At 41.7% G+C, this 15,765-nt stretch overlaps 1 non-coding gene across 1 annotated transcript; it reads left to right on the top strand.

Moving 5' to 3' along the window:
- Positions 1 to 2,520: 2,520 nt before the first annotated feature.
- Trnap-cgg (transfer RNA proline (anticodon CGG)) lies at positions 2,521 to 2,592 on the top strand. Its single transcript has one exon. It is a non-coding gene; the product is annotated as a tRNA-Pro (tRNA).
- The last annotated feature ends 13,173 nt before the right edge of the window (positions 2,593 to 15,765 follow it).

A 15,765-nucleotide genomic window follows, 5' to 3' on the forward strand; every position in this document is an offset into this window, starting at 1 on the left:
GGACAGAAGAAGAGGCAAAAGAGAGATACTTGTCTTATCAAATAAAATTTTTTTATCTTATAAAGTTCCTCCTTTCAGTTGCAAGAGGGGAATATTTATCTTTTCTAATGTGCATATTTAAAAAAGCTTAAGCTCAGCAGTATTTTAGATGTATGAAGCTATTTTGTTTCCTGTTTAGAATTCCTTTCGTTGAAAACGACTGTAATGTAATGACTGGCAACAGTTGGACATTTACACATGTAAATTAGTTCACATTTCCAGTGACGATGTCAAACAGAAATAAGCAAATAAATAAAAGAAACGAGTTCATTGTAAGTGGGTTGGGGTAAGTTTCGATAGCAAAATGGATCAAGTAAATATAGTTACTTGAATGTAAAATTTCCGAAGCTTGCGATGGGGCAAAGCATCTTCTAATATTGATCTACGTTTGTTTCGACAGGATTCAGTAATACAAAACTATGATCTTCATTTTTAGCTTTACGATAGTAAGAAAATCTTTCATCTAAATAAAACTGCAGAATCCAAAACAATACCAAACATTTTGTCCAAAAATAAGAGATTTATAGTGACAAGCACGCCCATGCGTTTCTGCCTGCAACAGAACTGGCGTTCGCCGTGCCTAGCTGACGTGACGTCACCAACAAGCGCTGAGGCCTTCCTTTGAGTCGGTGTTCGCAGCACTCGCCCTGGGACGGTACCGACTTGGTGACGTCACACACGCTACCCATTACAAATAGTTGTAGTGGGCTCCATATGCCGTTGGCTACGATCCAGCTGCCGCGCTGTTGTCAGATGGAGGCATGGGGCGGCCACAGCACATTGACAGGTCCGACTGCCTTCGCCGACTGTCAGCTTCGTTCCTGGAGTGCGGGTAAGACGTTATGTTATAGTACAGATACCTTCGGCCTTCGTTCAGTTTACCCCTCTTTCTACACTTTACTCACCCACTTTTAACGAGTCCAGGCTCTGTTTCCAATGGAAACAATCTTTCGCAGCCCAAACAATTCTTAGTTTTCCCAGATGATCCTGTGGTAATATTGTAAAATAGATAGAACAGTTTCTGAACATTGAATAGGCTCGTCCTTCCCACAGAGCGCCCCATCAGAAAAATTAAGATCTTTCTATCCAGCAAGAATCACTCCGCCTGAGGATTTTACAAATGCCACAAGGAATCTTCGACTCGCTTTTAAACTGTCATCACGTCATTCTTGCTTTCGATCGACGTGCCCAGCCTCATCGCACAATGAAAGTTGGTTATTTTATATGGAGATCAACACTCCCCACTTTAAACGCTAAAAGAGTACTCTCCTCCAGGATACCAACTGAAATAACTTCAATAATATATTTGGAATTACAATAATTCTTAAAATGATGGGTGTTAAACGAGAGCACAATAAGCAATTACAAGTATACCACATTTGTTTGCGTAAAAAGAAAAAAGAAGTTCATTTCTGATCACTAGTTCCTTACTTCAAACAACTCATTTTGGGATTCTCCGTCACCAATTTAATTTTGACCCTGAATGTTTGTTACATCCCATACAGCGTGATTCTGTGATGATCTTACAAAATTCCAGGAATGATTCAGAAAGATAAATGTAGCAATTTGCGAAAATGGACCCTGTTCCGGTAACGACTGAGTCAAAAGTTATAAGCGAAAAGCCGCGCGGGATAGCCGAGCGGTCTCAGGCGTCTTGTCAGGGTCCGCGCCGCTTCCCCCGTCGGAGGTTCGAGTCCTCCTTCGGGCATGTGTGTGTGTGTGTGTGTGTGTGTGTGTGTGTGTGTGTGTGTGTCGTCCTTAGTGTAAGCTAGTTTAGGTTACATTAAGTAATGTGTAAGCTTAGGGACCGATGACAGCAGTTTGGTACCATAAGTCCTGACCACAAATTTGAAATATAAGCGAAAAAGGTTCTTATACCTCTGAAAAGTGATCTTTATACTGCAAGCTATTTGCTATCCACATTTTTGGAGGATGTGGTACAGACTAAAAAATTAAAAACAGTTCAGTAAACATATGCACTATTCTTATTTGCCGCTGGGAAAAACATCCCTCATGCTGAACAAGATCTCACAGCTCTTAAGGTATCTGTTTTAGAGCCATGTTTACCACGCGTCCTTTTCTTGTTCTTGTTCTGGTTCATACTAGTTTCTCCCGAAATAAGGAAAGCAAATCAGAAGAGGTCCACTGCACCAGAGCGATTTTCGCTTGTAACTTTTGACTCGGTCGTTCCCGGACGGAGGCCCCTTACCCCACCTTGATACGTTCAAGGGTGAACGTATCAAGGTCTCCATCATCCCTGAAAATTTGTAACTTCACCACGGAATTACCCGTGTGATACTTTATTACGACAGAGCCATACTCAGGTAAGTTCATACGTCAGCTGTATGAACGGAAGACAACGCAGGCCGTGAGGCGAGGTGAAAGAAAGGAAAGTAATGGCTCAGCAAGTCACGCCCCCGCAGTTTTCTGCGCCGCTAGGTTTTGCGATGTCATTTTCCGTCATCAGGTAAAGTTGAGCCTGGCTCGTTGGTCTAGGGGTATGATTCTCGCTTCGGGTGCGAGAGGTCCCGGGTTCAAATCCCGGACGAGCCCATACATTTTGTACTGTACCTGCATTCTATTGAAAATATTTGCAGAGCTAGGAAAAATTCTCTCTCCCCTATCCCTTTTAACTTGGCATCAGCGATAAATTTTGTCTTTCATTTTCAATATTGACTTAATGAGCCCACCTTGGCGGATCGTAGATGAGCTATAGAACAGATATGTTTCGTTATCTTTCAAACATATGAATATTTTTTTTTCGTATCACTGTTTTGTTTTCATTTATTCTATCCTGCACTTACTTTCTGATGTGGTATGAGTAACTATTGAAAAAGTCTTGCTGATGTGCGATTTGTAATTCTGTTTCACGCTCTATAATTGTGCGTGTGTCTGACAAACAGGAAAGCACTGGCAACCAATTTAACTGCGTACGACATTGACCCGAATTTATTTAATAGCTGTGAAAAGTCCTGTAGTAAAAAGTGCCACCCGATGGTGTCTAGTATATCCACTATTTGATTTTAATACATAAAGGCGTGTACATTTTGCATTTCGTGTCATCGCCACGCATAAGTGTATATGCAAGTAACTGTAGATGAATGCATCTTTCGATAATAGCTTTAGTCTGTCATCAAATTATCTCCATGTAGCTGTAATTTCATTTCTTTAATTTTACTATACATAATAAATCAGTTGAATAAGCTGTATCTTTGTGCTGTTTCAATAAATTCCTTCTTAAAGCTACGTTTACGCTGAGGGATTTGCCGCGGAGATTTGTGACCGGCACATGTAGCCGATGAGATGTGGCACAAACTGCAAGTTCCTGAAACATCATTGCCAGAATTCCGAGAAACACTCTGTTCTGGCACATATGCCTGTATTCGCTCACTGACTGAAAACACGGCACAAATCCCAGATACATTTCCTACTGCGCATGGACAGTTCACAGGCAGACTCGTTGCGTTGCATCTTCGGTACAAGTAATCAATTGTGTGTACAAGGTTAAGTTTTTGTAGTATTCTGTGTCAGTCCTTAAATGTCAATATGCAAAGATGGAATGGACGCTAAATAATACTCTGAAAGTTATTGAAGAATTTCGCGAAAGACATTCGTTGTGGTATCCCACATCCCCTGATTACAAAAACAGAAACTCTGAACGAGATGCAATTCATGGGCTTACGTGTTTATTCGAACTTTCCGATAAGGAGATGGACAGTACATTACATAACCTGAGGTCACAATTCCTCAGGGAATTCAGTAAATGTGTTTCTTCGAAGATATCAGGTTCTGGAAGAGAAGAGATTTACTCATGAAAATGGTATGCCTTCGAATCGTTGCTCTTCCTAAAGGATATAAACAAACCAAGAACGAGATTAATCACGTTTGAGGTAAGTTATAGCATATTTATTTTACATTATTTCTATAAAAAATATTTATTTATATAATATTCAGGAATGTAATTGTGTTGTTTACATTTGTGCGCGGAAAAAGAAAGCGTTTCTATGGATTTGATATTCATCACTGAACTAAGCAAACAAATATTGCCACTCCAATCGTCCTTCGTCAGTGACAAAATATGCAGCAAACTGATTCCTCACTTGCTTCGCGTCTTCGACAGCATTTCTACCCGTTCTTGGCAGCGATGTGAGTGGTGGGTGGTCTCTCCATCTCCCAGGTTTACTCGTTCTATTTTTTCATAATCAAAACTGCCTGGCGGAGAATAAATTACGCGAGCTTCTCCATTTATTCCTAAGAAATTGTGGAGATAAATGCAGCACAAAGCTACAATACTTGCTTTCTGGGGATGGAGGTGAACCGGTTTTCGTAGAACACGAAAGAGTGATGGTAATATGCCAAAGGCATTTTCTACAACTCGTCGGGATCTACTGAGCCTGTAATTATATATTCTTTCGTTGCTGCCTTTGTTATGACTCTCTGGGAAGGGCTTCATGACGTATTGTTGTAATACAAAGGCATCGTCAGCAACAATTACGTATGGTGTAGACACCGTTCTTCCAGACAGAGATTCCGACCCTGGTACATGCAGCACACCTGCTTGAAGGGCTTTGTTGAAGCTTGTACGTTTAAATACACCTGCATCTGATATACGTCCTTGCACTCCCACATCTGCATAAATAAACTGGTAGTCTGCATTTACTAATGCCATTAAAACAATACTGAAAGTGTGTTTGTAGTTATAATAAGTGCTTCCAGCATATGCAGTATTAACTTTTTGTAAGTGTTTACCATCTAAAGCCCCTATGTAGTGAGGAAAGTTCCAGCGAATCTCAAATTCTCGTGCAATTTCCTTCCACTGTGCATCAGAATTCGATACCTAAAAAAATAAACAAAAAATCTGAAGAATGTTTTTTCCGGTTTTTTTGTGAAGAGGATACAACGCTGGAAGAGCAACAGGGTACCTACAGAAAAGAACAGAGTACCTCGAGTACACAATCGGAGCCTTCAAGTCAACCACGGAAGAAGGCTAAGATTATCAGCGATAATCTAAACACAACAGATGCTGCATACGAGGTGCTCAAGCGCACTAACCAGCACATTCTAGGGAAAAAGGACGACATGTTCACGTCGTTTTCAAAATACGTTGAATGTTAACTGAGAGAAATATGGAACAATAAACGTTTAAAAATTTTACAACAGAAGATACAAGATGTGATCTCCGAAGCAAAAATGGAAGAGCTAGAACAATTTGAGTTTACAAGTCAGGTAACTGAAATGAACTTTGAGGGACAGTCCGAATATGTATATATTTTTTCAGCAGAAAACTGAAGTTGTCAAGTAGTAACAGCTTCTTCATTTTAAATTTTCATTTAAATACAAGATAGATAAAGATAACAGTTCCTAACTTAATTTCACCTTGAAGTGCCTTTATTATAGCTCCACACACTTTTGGTATTATTTGACCGATTTTGGATTTGGAAATCCTATGCATGCTATACGAATCTCCAGTAGCTAAAAAGCGTAATGTAACGGCAAGTTGTTCATCAGCAGGTTGCAGCATCTCGAAAATTTGTGTCCTTCAATGTGTAGTATTGGGCAGCCATATTTAGTAATACTTCAAAGTCCGTCGTAGACATACGAGCAAAATTTTTGTAACCCTATACGTCTTGAACTTTTAGGTCACTCATCACTGAACTCTAAGCTCCATGACTGCACCGTTTACTGAGAAAATTACGCATCCACCATCTACGTTCCTTTATCCGATTTTTATTCTCCCGTTTTACAATTAGATTCACAGCGCTAGCGCATAGAAATAAAAGTTCTGCGTCAGACGCCATGTTCCGTGAAACTGACTGGCTACATGCAGCCAGTGAGAACGCTGTACCTGGCTACTTGTGCCGGGCACATCTCCCTGGACTAAGTCGCGATATACTAGTGCCGAGATACTTTTCTCCGCGACTTGTGCCGTGTACAAATCTCCGCGACAAATCCCTCAGTGTAAACGTAGCTTAAAGAATCAACTTTGTTCAGAAAAGTTCGTACCCCGACTGAAAGAGATCGTCATTTGATCCTAAGCGCCCCACAAATTTACCATGGACCAGGAACGCCCCGTCCCCCTCTCCCCTCCCCCCACCATGGAGAGCATTCCTCTAGGCCAGAGGTCTCTAAACATTTTAGCCTAAGGGCCACACTGGCTCTTCCACCAAGTCCCAATGGCCAAGATCTAGCTATAGTCTAAGTTTTCTTGAGGCCTGATAGTCTGCCTAGTAATGCTTAGAACTCCTTGGTACAATTCAGAACATTTCGTGACGCTTACCAATGCTACCAATCTTTATGAATTGCTAAAGAGTGGCACTGAAGAAGTCATCACACAGTGAAAAGCTTATTGTTTGACTTTAAGCTGTGGGCCTGATATCTTTTCATATACAGAATAGGCGAGTGCCCCCCGTACCCCATAGTATTGAAATCTAATTGATATGATTTGTGTTTGCACAAGTACTTACTTACGTATTATGTACCCAATATATTGGTATGTTCCCCATCCCGCGTAAACACGTTTCTGTAGCCCGCATGTTCTCCTTGACAAATTTATGAGTATGTGAGGTATTATAGTGCGAAATGCATACACAACAGAATTGTTCAGTTCTCCGATTGTAGCATAACGACGTGCGGATATATGTGCTTCAATGGCTGCACATAACGAGTTGTCAGGTGTGGTGAGGTCAGGACTTCTTGCTGGTTATTTCAAGGCAACTGATGTTACTAGTGAATCACGACCTATCCACCGTCCTGGAAAGTGTTCATTTAAGAATTCGCGCAGTGCAAGAGTGTAGTGATGAGGCGCTCCGTCTTGCTGAAACCATATGCGTTCTGTGAAGCCCCTTTCCTGAAGCTGAGGTATTAATCGTGTTTGTAACATGTGTAAATAATATGCACCATTCAAAGCGCCTTAAAAGAAGCACAGTCCGAGCAGATGTGATTTCATCGCTTCCCATATCATTACGTGAGGCGGGTTCTTTCTGACCCGACTGTATAATGAGTCTCTTTGGCCCAAACGACAATATTTCCAAGCACATGAGCTGCGATAATGGCACATTCATCTGAAAATATAATTTTGCACGATTCTACATTTGTAAAGTGAGTTAACAAAGTACAATGTTCTAAAATGAGCTCAATCCGATCTGCATCTGATAACTCGTTTACGATCGTCGGTCGAAAATGTCTGACCTGTACGTCTTTTTTCATGTGATCTCGGACTGTTGTCCTCGGTATACCGCATTCCGAAGCACGTTTTCGTTTCGACTTCATAGGAAATGACTCAATCAAAACAGAGACTCCGGCACGTGTCTCTTTTCGTATCTTCTTCCTTCCACACTGCAGCCTGTCTTTAACATTGCCAAATGCAAAAGACGTCTTTTCCAGTTCGGACGTATTGACTTTCACGATGGAGCCTTATTTAATACACGTAGAATGCTTCCGTAATCTGTCTCATTTCTCTGTCCTGTGTATTGTCATTCGTGCACCCACATTCTTGTCACTAAGTGCTATGACCGCTCACGTTTGCCACGGATTCAAATCAAAACACGACTGCGACTGCTACTGTGTAAACACGAATTATAATGATCGATTCCAACAATTGATAAGAAGTAACAAAACTACATATCTGCATAACACTTATTATACAGGGGTAACAGGGGTATGAAAACATCTCGCCCACCCTGTACGTTGCTACAAATTAATGCCCCTCGTAACGCTCTTTCACGATCCCTTGTTGCTTCCGTGCGTCGTTTACCGAAGGCAAATTAATAAAGGATGGCATGATTCCATTATTTGAAGAAATGTGTCCAGAGAAGGATAATTTATTTAAAAATATCAGTTTCTCAGCAAACACTGTGGCTCGAAAAGTAAATAATGTCGCTGAAAATATATTAACTCAGTTGTAGGCGAAAAATCGAGTGGTTCTCTTTGGTTCCGAATTAGCCAAAAGATGTTTCAGATTGAGGTTTTCACTCTACAGCAGAGAGTGCGCTGATATTAAACTTCCTGGTAGATTAAAACTGAGTGCCCGACGGAGACTAGAAGCCGGGACCTTTGCCTTTTGCGGGCAGTGCTCTACGGAAGGTAGGAGACGAGGTACTGGCGTAACTGAAGCTGTGAGGATGGCTCGTAAGTCGTGTTTGGGTAGCTCAGATGGTAGAGCACTTGCCCGCGAAAGGTAAAAGTCCCGAGTTCGAATCTCGGTCCGGAACACAGTTATAAACTGCCAGAAAGTTTCAGTTGTTTCAGATAGTGCAGAAGTGTTAGTTTTCATTTGAAGGACAAATAAAAATTATGAAGCGTATGAGAGCATTTTGACTTTCATAGTACTTATGAAACATGGACCTTGCCATTGGTGGGGAAGCCTACGTGCCTCAGCGATTCAGACAGCCGTACCGTAGGTGCAACCACAACGGAGGGGTATCTGTTGAGAGGCCAGACAAGCGTGTGGTTCCAGAAGAGGGGTGGTAGCCTTTCCAGTAGTTGCAGGGGCAACAGTCTTGTGAGGGTACTGGTGTGTAATATCTGTAAGTGGTTGTTCTTTGGAGGGCGACAATGCCCAGTTGCGCAGAGAGTCGCAAGCAGAGGCAGTTGTGGAGAGGCTGTGGAAGGTGTAGGCTGCGTGAGTCAAAGGCGGTTGCGTAGCGAAGGATTTATCTCTATGTTTAATAGTAGTGGCACACATTTTGAATAATAGTGTGTTTATATTTGTGCATGTGATAAAGGTAATAAATTAAATTCTACCAGTTCTTAATGCGCCTCCATCAGTTAGTACTGCACCCATGCATTTAACAACGAACGAAGTCTCGATATACACTGTCAACTGCAACAAGAGGATTGTAACATAATAATCATTAATTAATCTATATAATCTCCAAGGAGACGGGAGCTTATATTTGGCGACGCGTGTGTCGGACGTTGATTCTTTCGCAATCTTCGGAGAAGACGGCACAACAAACAGTGAGTGATGCAGCTAATTGTGAACGCGGCGCTTCGTTTCTAATTGTTTTCCACGCTGCACAGAAGAAATTAGGAAAGGACCGCTGAATTATGTTAGAGACTGTGATATTTATAATATGATCTTTTAAATTAAGTGTTGGAACTAATTATTAACAGACAGTGTTTTTGTGAACATTGTTAACATGGCGGACACAACGCAAAACAACAGTGAAATTATTAATGAGGAGGGACAAGTTAATGCTTTAGTCAATGTAGAATGTGAGTTTGGACTTGAGAATACCACACTTAACGTAATGAAAGATAGTGGTGTGGTTAGTTTCGATTCAACGACGCCTAGTTCAACACCAGTGAGTAGTCAGCAAACGGGAACGAATGTTAGCACTAACGATTCCATAGTGCGGATGTTGAGAGAAATCAAACAGGAAAGTAGGAACGCCAATGAAGAAATAAATAATTTATCAAATGCAATGGTTAACTCGCGAACTGAGTTCACTAATTCACTTAACCAGAAACATAAGGAGATCCAAAAGGAAAGTGATACCAAACATGAAGAACTTGAAAATAAAATGCAAGATCATAACACAAAAGTTAATGAACAAGGTAAACAATCGAGCACGTTAGTTAACAAAATTCAAGAAGCAGTTAAGGCTCAAAATGATGAAATTTTTAAAATTAAGAGTACATGTAAAGGCAACAAAGAAACAATTGTTAAGTTAGCTCAAGGTATACAGATGCAATGTACTGAACTGAGTACCGAAGTAGGCAAAATTCGCCAAAAGGTAATGTTATCCGAAAATGGTTTGAACAATGTCAATAAAGACCTTTTACGTCAGGAAATCAATGCAGCGTTACGCGAAGTTGATAAAAGTATGGTTAACGTTATTGTAGATAATGGATTGAGCGTACGCAACTTTCAAGATTACGATCCGAAACAAGGTATCCATGCAGTTGCCTTTATTAAGCAATTTAAACACGCGTTTCCAAGACATTATATGGAACGTGCGAAAATTGATACGTACATTAGCCACAGGAAAGGCAATGCACATATCTGGAGCATCAGTGTTTCAGAACATTATTCACAGTACAAAGAATTTTAATCTGCATTCTTGAGTAAATTTTGGTCGCGAGAAAAGCAATGGGAAGTAAAATCAAAGATTCTTACACCGCCGAACTACGCAAGACATTATGGAACAATGCGTGAATATATGCAGAAATTTTGGAACGGCAATGCCTAGCTTGATGATCCGGCCAAGGAAGAGGAATTGATGTTAATTTTGATACAGAAGCTACCTTTCGCGTTACGTGAAAAGTTAGCACTCACTCCAAAATTGAACATGGAGCAGACCTGCCTAATGATCGATAGAATTGATGTACTTAACCATGAACGGGAACAGCGCGAGAGAAATAACGACGATCGTCATTCGTGTGGTAATGGCCCACCGCGACAAGAATTTTTGACTAATGGAAGACCAAGCAGATTTTATAGAAGAGGGGACGGAAAACAAAGAAGAAATGAGTATGACGCACCGAACAGATTTAATTACAATCAGTACTCAGATCAATCATAGTATGAAGAAAACAGAAGACAACAACTATCGCCGGAACAAGAAAGGAGCCCAGTATGTAATCCACAGGAACGTGAACCGGTAAACTAAGTCAAGTTTCGAAGACGACCCGCTCCGAAACTCAAGTTACAAGAAATGGGTCGGATGCAGCGATTAACGCAATCAAGTGTGAACGAGCAGATGATATTAAAGACGATTTGTATCGAGAGGATGAAAATAATGATCAAGTAATCTTAATGCCCCTTGTAGAGGTGGAGGTGTGCGGAATTATTGTGGCTGCACTGCTGGCCTCAGCGAAGGAAGCGAGTGCAATTTCAGAAAATCTGTTTTCACAATTAAATAATCTGGTGGCATTTCCAACATTCCCCGTGAACGGCGTGCGTATTGTCAGTGCTGTAGGTAATAGAAGCAAACCCATTAAAGGTCAAGCTCTATTGAAGTTTAGAATCAATGAAGACGAGTATGAGCAGAGCGTATTAATTGTTGGATCTCTTAATGTCGGATTAGTTCTTGGAATCGATTGGTTGACTGAAATGAGGTGCAGTATTGAATTGTAAAAGGGTTGTCTGCGGACGAGAATAAATCGTGTCGAGAAGAAGATAATGTTTAAAGGATTTATTAATGAAGAAAATAAGGGCGCTGCGTGCGTGAAGTTGAGGCTTAATGCGTTGCCGATGAGAAAAGGAACTGGCGACTTATGATGATTCTGAGGAAGATCCTGCTCTGCGAGACAAGAATAATGATGAAGATGCTCTGACTGGTATTCGAATAAAGATTCAGACGTCAGTGAACTTGACGAAAGCAGAAGAAAGGAAGCAAGCCCACGATAAAATAGTGAAACCTATCACGTACAAGGTTGGAGATCTGATCCTAATTCGGACACACACGAAGTGATCTAGTGTGAATGAGGAGATTAAAAAGTTCAATCATTATTACAAAGGACTATTCAAGATTAGAATTCAGTGGAGGTAGAAGTGATTAAATCTGGCAAATATCATAGCCTACAACATGTTGAGAACATTAAGTTGTATAAGTGTCCTGAACTATCACAAGGAAGTGTCAATTAGTGAACCGTGTTTAGTTATACGAGGGTCAGTCAAAAAGTAATGCCTCCTATTTTTTTTTCTACGTTTAATTGTCAGGAAATTTAAATGCAATTACATAGGTTGAAAACCACAACATTGAGGATCATTTTGTCATTTTTCAATGTAATCTCCGCCCATCTCTACAGTGTTGGTCCATCTTTGAACAAGGGCATGTATCCCAGCACGGTAAAAATCACAGCTCTGCTTCCTAAGCCATTGACGCACGGATGTTTTGACGGCCTCCTCATCTTCAAAATGAATCCCACGATGAGCTTCTTTTAGTGGCCCGAACAGATGGAAGTCTGATGGTGCCAGGTCAGGGCTGTATGGGGGATGAGGCAAAACTTCCCATCCAATTTTGACAATCTCGTCAGAGGTGTGACGACTGGTGTGTGGTCTTGCATTGTCATGCAAAAAAAGAACATCTGCCAGTGATTTTGTTGGGCGAACTCGCTGAAGACGTGCTTTAAGTTTGTTGAGGGTTGTGACGTATTGAACAGAATTTATTGTGCATCCCTGCTCCAAAAAATCAACCAGAATCACACCCTCTGTATCCCAGAAAACTGTTGCCATAACTTTCCCTGCCGATCGCACAGTTTTGAATTTTTTCTTCCTCGGCGAGCTTGTGTGACGCCACTCCATTGACTGCCTCTTTGATTCGGGTTCAAAAAAATGCACCCATGTTTCGTCCCCGGTCACAATTTTTTTCAGAAACTCATCTCCCTCCAAACGGAAGCGCTGCAAGTGTTGGGAGGCTATTGTTTTCCTTGCCTCTTTATTCTGATCGGTTAACATTCTTGGAACCCACCGTGCACAAACTTTTGAGTACCCCAATTGTTTAATAATCGTGATCACACTGCCTTTACTAAGAGAAATAATGCGACACACTTCATCTGCAGTCACCCGACGGTCACCACGAATGATGTCATCAACTTGCTGAATGTTGTGTGGAGTCACTGCACTCACCGGCCTGCCGCTCCGCTTTTCGTCAGTCAACGGTGTTTGCCCTTCAGCTTCCTTACAACGACGAACCCATCGTCTAACAGTGCTGACATCCACTGTCACAACACCATACACCTTCTTCAGTCTTTCATGAATGCGTATTGGCGTTTCACCTTCTGCATTCAAGAATTCAATCACACAACGCTGTCTCAAACGAACATCGATGTCGGCCATCTTACAAACTTCTGCTGTGCTGCCACCTGTTGACACAGAAAGTTACTACTGCAGTGGATTGCAGAAGAAGGTTTGAGGAATGGCGCCAAATTCAAATTTTTCACTTAACTTAATTTCTTTAAGTAGAAAAAAAATGGGAGGCATTACTTTTTGACCGACCCTCGTAAATATGCTATGTTACTGATGGACAAACCTTTGGACAATAGTGCGTAGCTATTGTGAGATGTTGAAGACTGTAGTCGGTAGCTGCAGTGAGTGCATTTTATTCTCTGTGTTTGATATCGTGTGACTCTCTTATGTCCTTGTGACAGGCGCAGCAGTGGACAACGGAGCGACGCTTGTAGCGTGTATTTTGGTTTTCAGGAAGCAGGCAACAGTGCACAGCTTAGCGCGCAGCGCGTTAGTCTTTTACTACCTCACGCTGCCGTAATGTTATTTTATTGTTTTCATGCCTGCCTGCCAATGACCTTCGACGCCCGACGCGCTACAGTTTGGTGGAGGAGGAGGTGGCTGACGTCACGCACAGCTGACTGGCGTCCGGCACTTGTCAACATAACGGGCACGTGCCGCCGATGAAACATACGGCAGAATGCGGCGATTCTTCGTGGTCGTAACAACAGCTTCTAGATCTTGCTGTCTCCGGCGGCGTCGATGTCACTCTTCCCTTGCATCAAACGTCGTAACTGCATGTGACGACCAGCACAACACATAGGACAGTGATAAAAGCAGAGTAACAAGTGCTGTGTTACGTATAGTGTTTGTGAGTCCTCAGCGGCGACGATGCCACTCCCCCTAGTGAAATCGTGTGAAGTTCTGCTCAGCTTATAGGTAGGGCTCCAAAGCAGAGTACCCAATATTTCCTTATGGTGTGAAAAGTGCTCAAGCCAACAAAATGTCTTTTGTTTATAAATGATTCACTCAATGTAACTTGGTTGTAAATGCAAAATATTTCTTTAAAGGTATGTACTGATTTTTGTATAAGCAGTCTGTGTGCTGTGTGCCAATTTACAAATTTCAATTGTTAATTGATAAAATGTTTTATGCCTGTAACTGTAGTTTTGACAGATCCATAGTGTCAATGTTTTTGTGTATATAGGTTTTACATTTGTATTACGTTATTTAAATTAGGCTCATTTATTCAGATTCCATTCCTTAGTGTCAATTATGTTCTTCACTGTGATTCATGTCTGTAATTAAGAGTAACCTTTACTAATATGCTTGATATCTCTAACGAAAGGGAAAATGTGTCAGTCACATTATCTTATCTTTTTTACATTTTTCTTGCTGATTAACAGACATTTAGTAAATTATGTGTAAAGTTCTTGCTGCCATTAAATAATTTTCAAATTGCTATATTCATTGATCACGTTTTATGTGCATGGAGATAAGGTTAATTAACATTAGTTATATTTTGAAAGTAATTTGTTCTCAGGGTCAGATACTTATTGCAACTACTTTGACATGAAATACTAATCAGTGTAATTTTCAAATTTTGATTTTTTTATTGTATAACTTTAGCTAGGACTTCTGAGTCCCCTCAAAAGGTAACCTAGCTCTATTTTTGTTTTGGTGGGGATGTGAGGGTACTGGTTTGTAGTATCTGTAAGTGGTTGTTCTTTGGAGGGCGACAATGCCCAGTGGCGCAGAGTCGCAAGTAGAAGCAGTTGTTGAGAGGCTGTGGAAGATGTAGGCTGTGTGAGCCAAAGGCGGTTGCGTAGCGAAGGATTTATCTCAGTACCAGGCCATTGCATTTGACAATGAACAAAGTCTCGATATACATGGTCAACTACAACAAGAGGATTGTAACATAATAATCACTAATTAACCCATATAATCTCCAAGGCGATGGGAGCTTATAGACTGGATGATTGACTGATCTGGCCTTGTAACACTAACCAAAACGGCCTTGCTGTGCTGGTAATGCGAACGGCTGAAAACAAGCCGAAACTACAGCCGTAGTTTTTCCAGAGGGCATGCAGCTTTACTGTATGGTTAAATGATGAGGGCGCCTTCTTGGGTAAAATATTCGGGAGGTAAAATAGTCCCCCATTCGGATCTCCAGACAGGGACTTTTTCGCAAAGGATGGGGCCCCTCCACGCCCACACCAACGTGGTGACCAAACCAAAAGTTCTACTGTCACCTCCGTAAACATGTTAGTTTTTGAATCAGGCGTCACAGGATGCGGGCTGTGATGTTGTCCATGCGTCTGGGTAAGACTACCCATTAACATGGTCCATCAGGAGATAGAAGTGGTCGAAAACGATTGAAGGGTAGCGGTTGTAAGGGCAGAGGAAAAAAAGTGCCAAGGCAAGAGCCAAGGGAAAAAAACCTCTGCGACAGTAGGACGGGTAGTAAGGGCAGTAGCGGCTTGCTATCTGCGACAGTGCATGCAAGGTGTGGTTGTGTTAGTTCGAGGTATCGTGCATCGTTACCTTTGTCGTTGTTGGAGCTTGTTGGGCGCTTGCTGCAGTTGCTGCGTCCCTGCAACAGTTCAAGGTCGTTGTGGATTAGTGGGCGATCGGTCATAGATCGGCTCACGGACTGTGTAGGGGGGTGTGTGTGGCTGGTTTGCGTGCTGTGTACAGTACGGTTTCCCTGCGGTTGCCTGTTTTTCGGCTAGTCGCACATCTGGGTTTCCAGTAATAACTGTGTTGCAGGGGCTCGCCAGTACTGTCGTGTTAGCGTTCTATAGACCATAGATGTTCAGTTCCTAGCCAGTAATGTCTTTGGTCTGTTATGCTTCCATCTATGGTTGTGGTCGTAGTTACCCAGAGAAAGGATAAACGGGTTGCGCGAGTGTCCCGTGTTATTGTACAGTCGTGTGGAGAGTTTTTGGAATACCTGCAAGATAGTATCTAGCCGGTATTCCTGGTGAAGGTCCGCGATGTGTGTGTAGCGTTAGACAGGGACTACTCAGGACGACGTCTTTATCAGGAGAAAC

Source organism: Schistocerca serialis, chromosome 2, assembly GCF_023864345.2.
Source record: "Schistocerca serialis cubense isolate TAMUIC-IGC-003099 chromosome 2, iqSchSeri2.2, whole genome shotgun sequence".
Taxonomy (NCBI): domain Eukaryota; kingdom Metazoa; phylum Arthropoda; class Insecta; order Orthoptera; family Acrididae; genus Schistocerca; species Schistocerca serialis.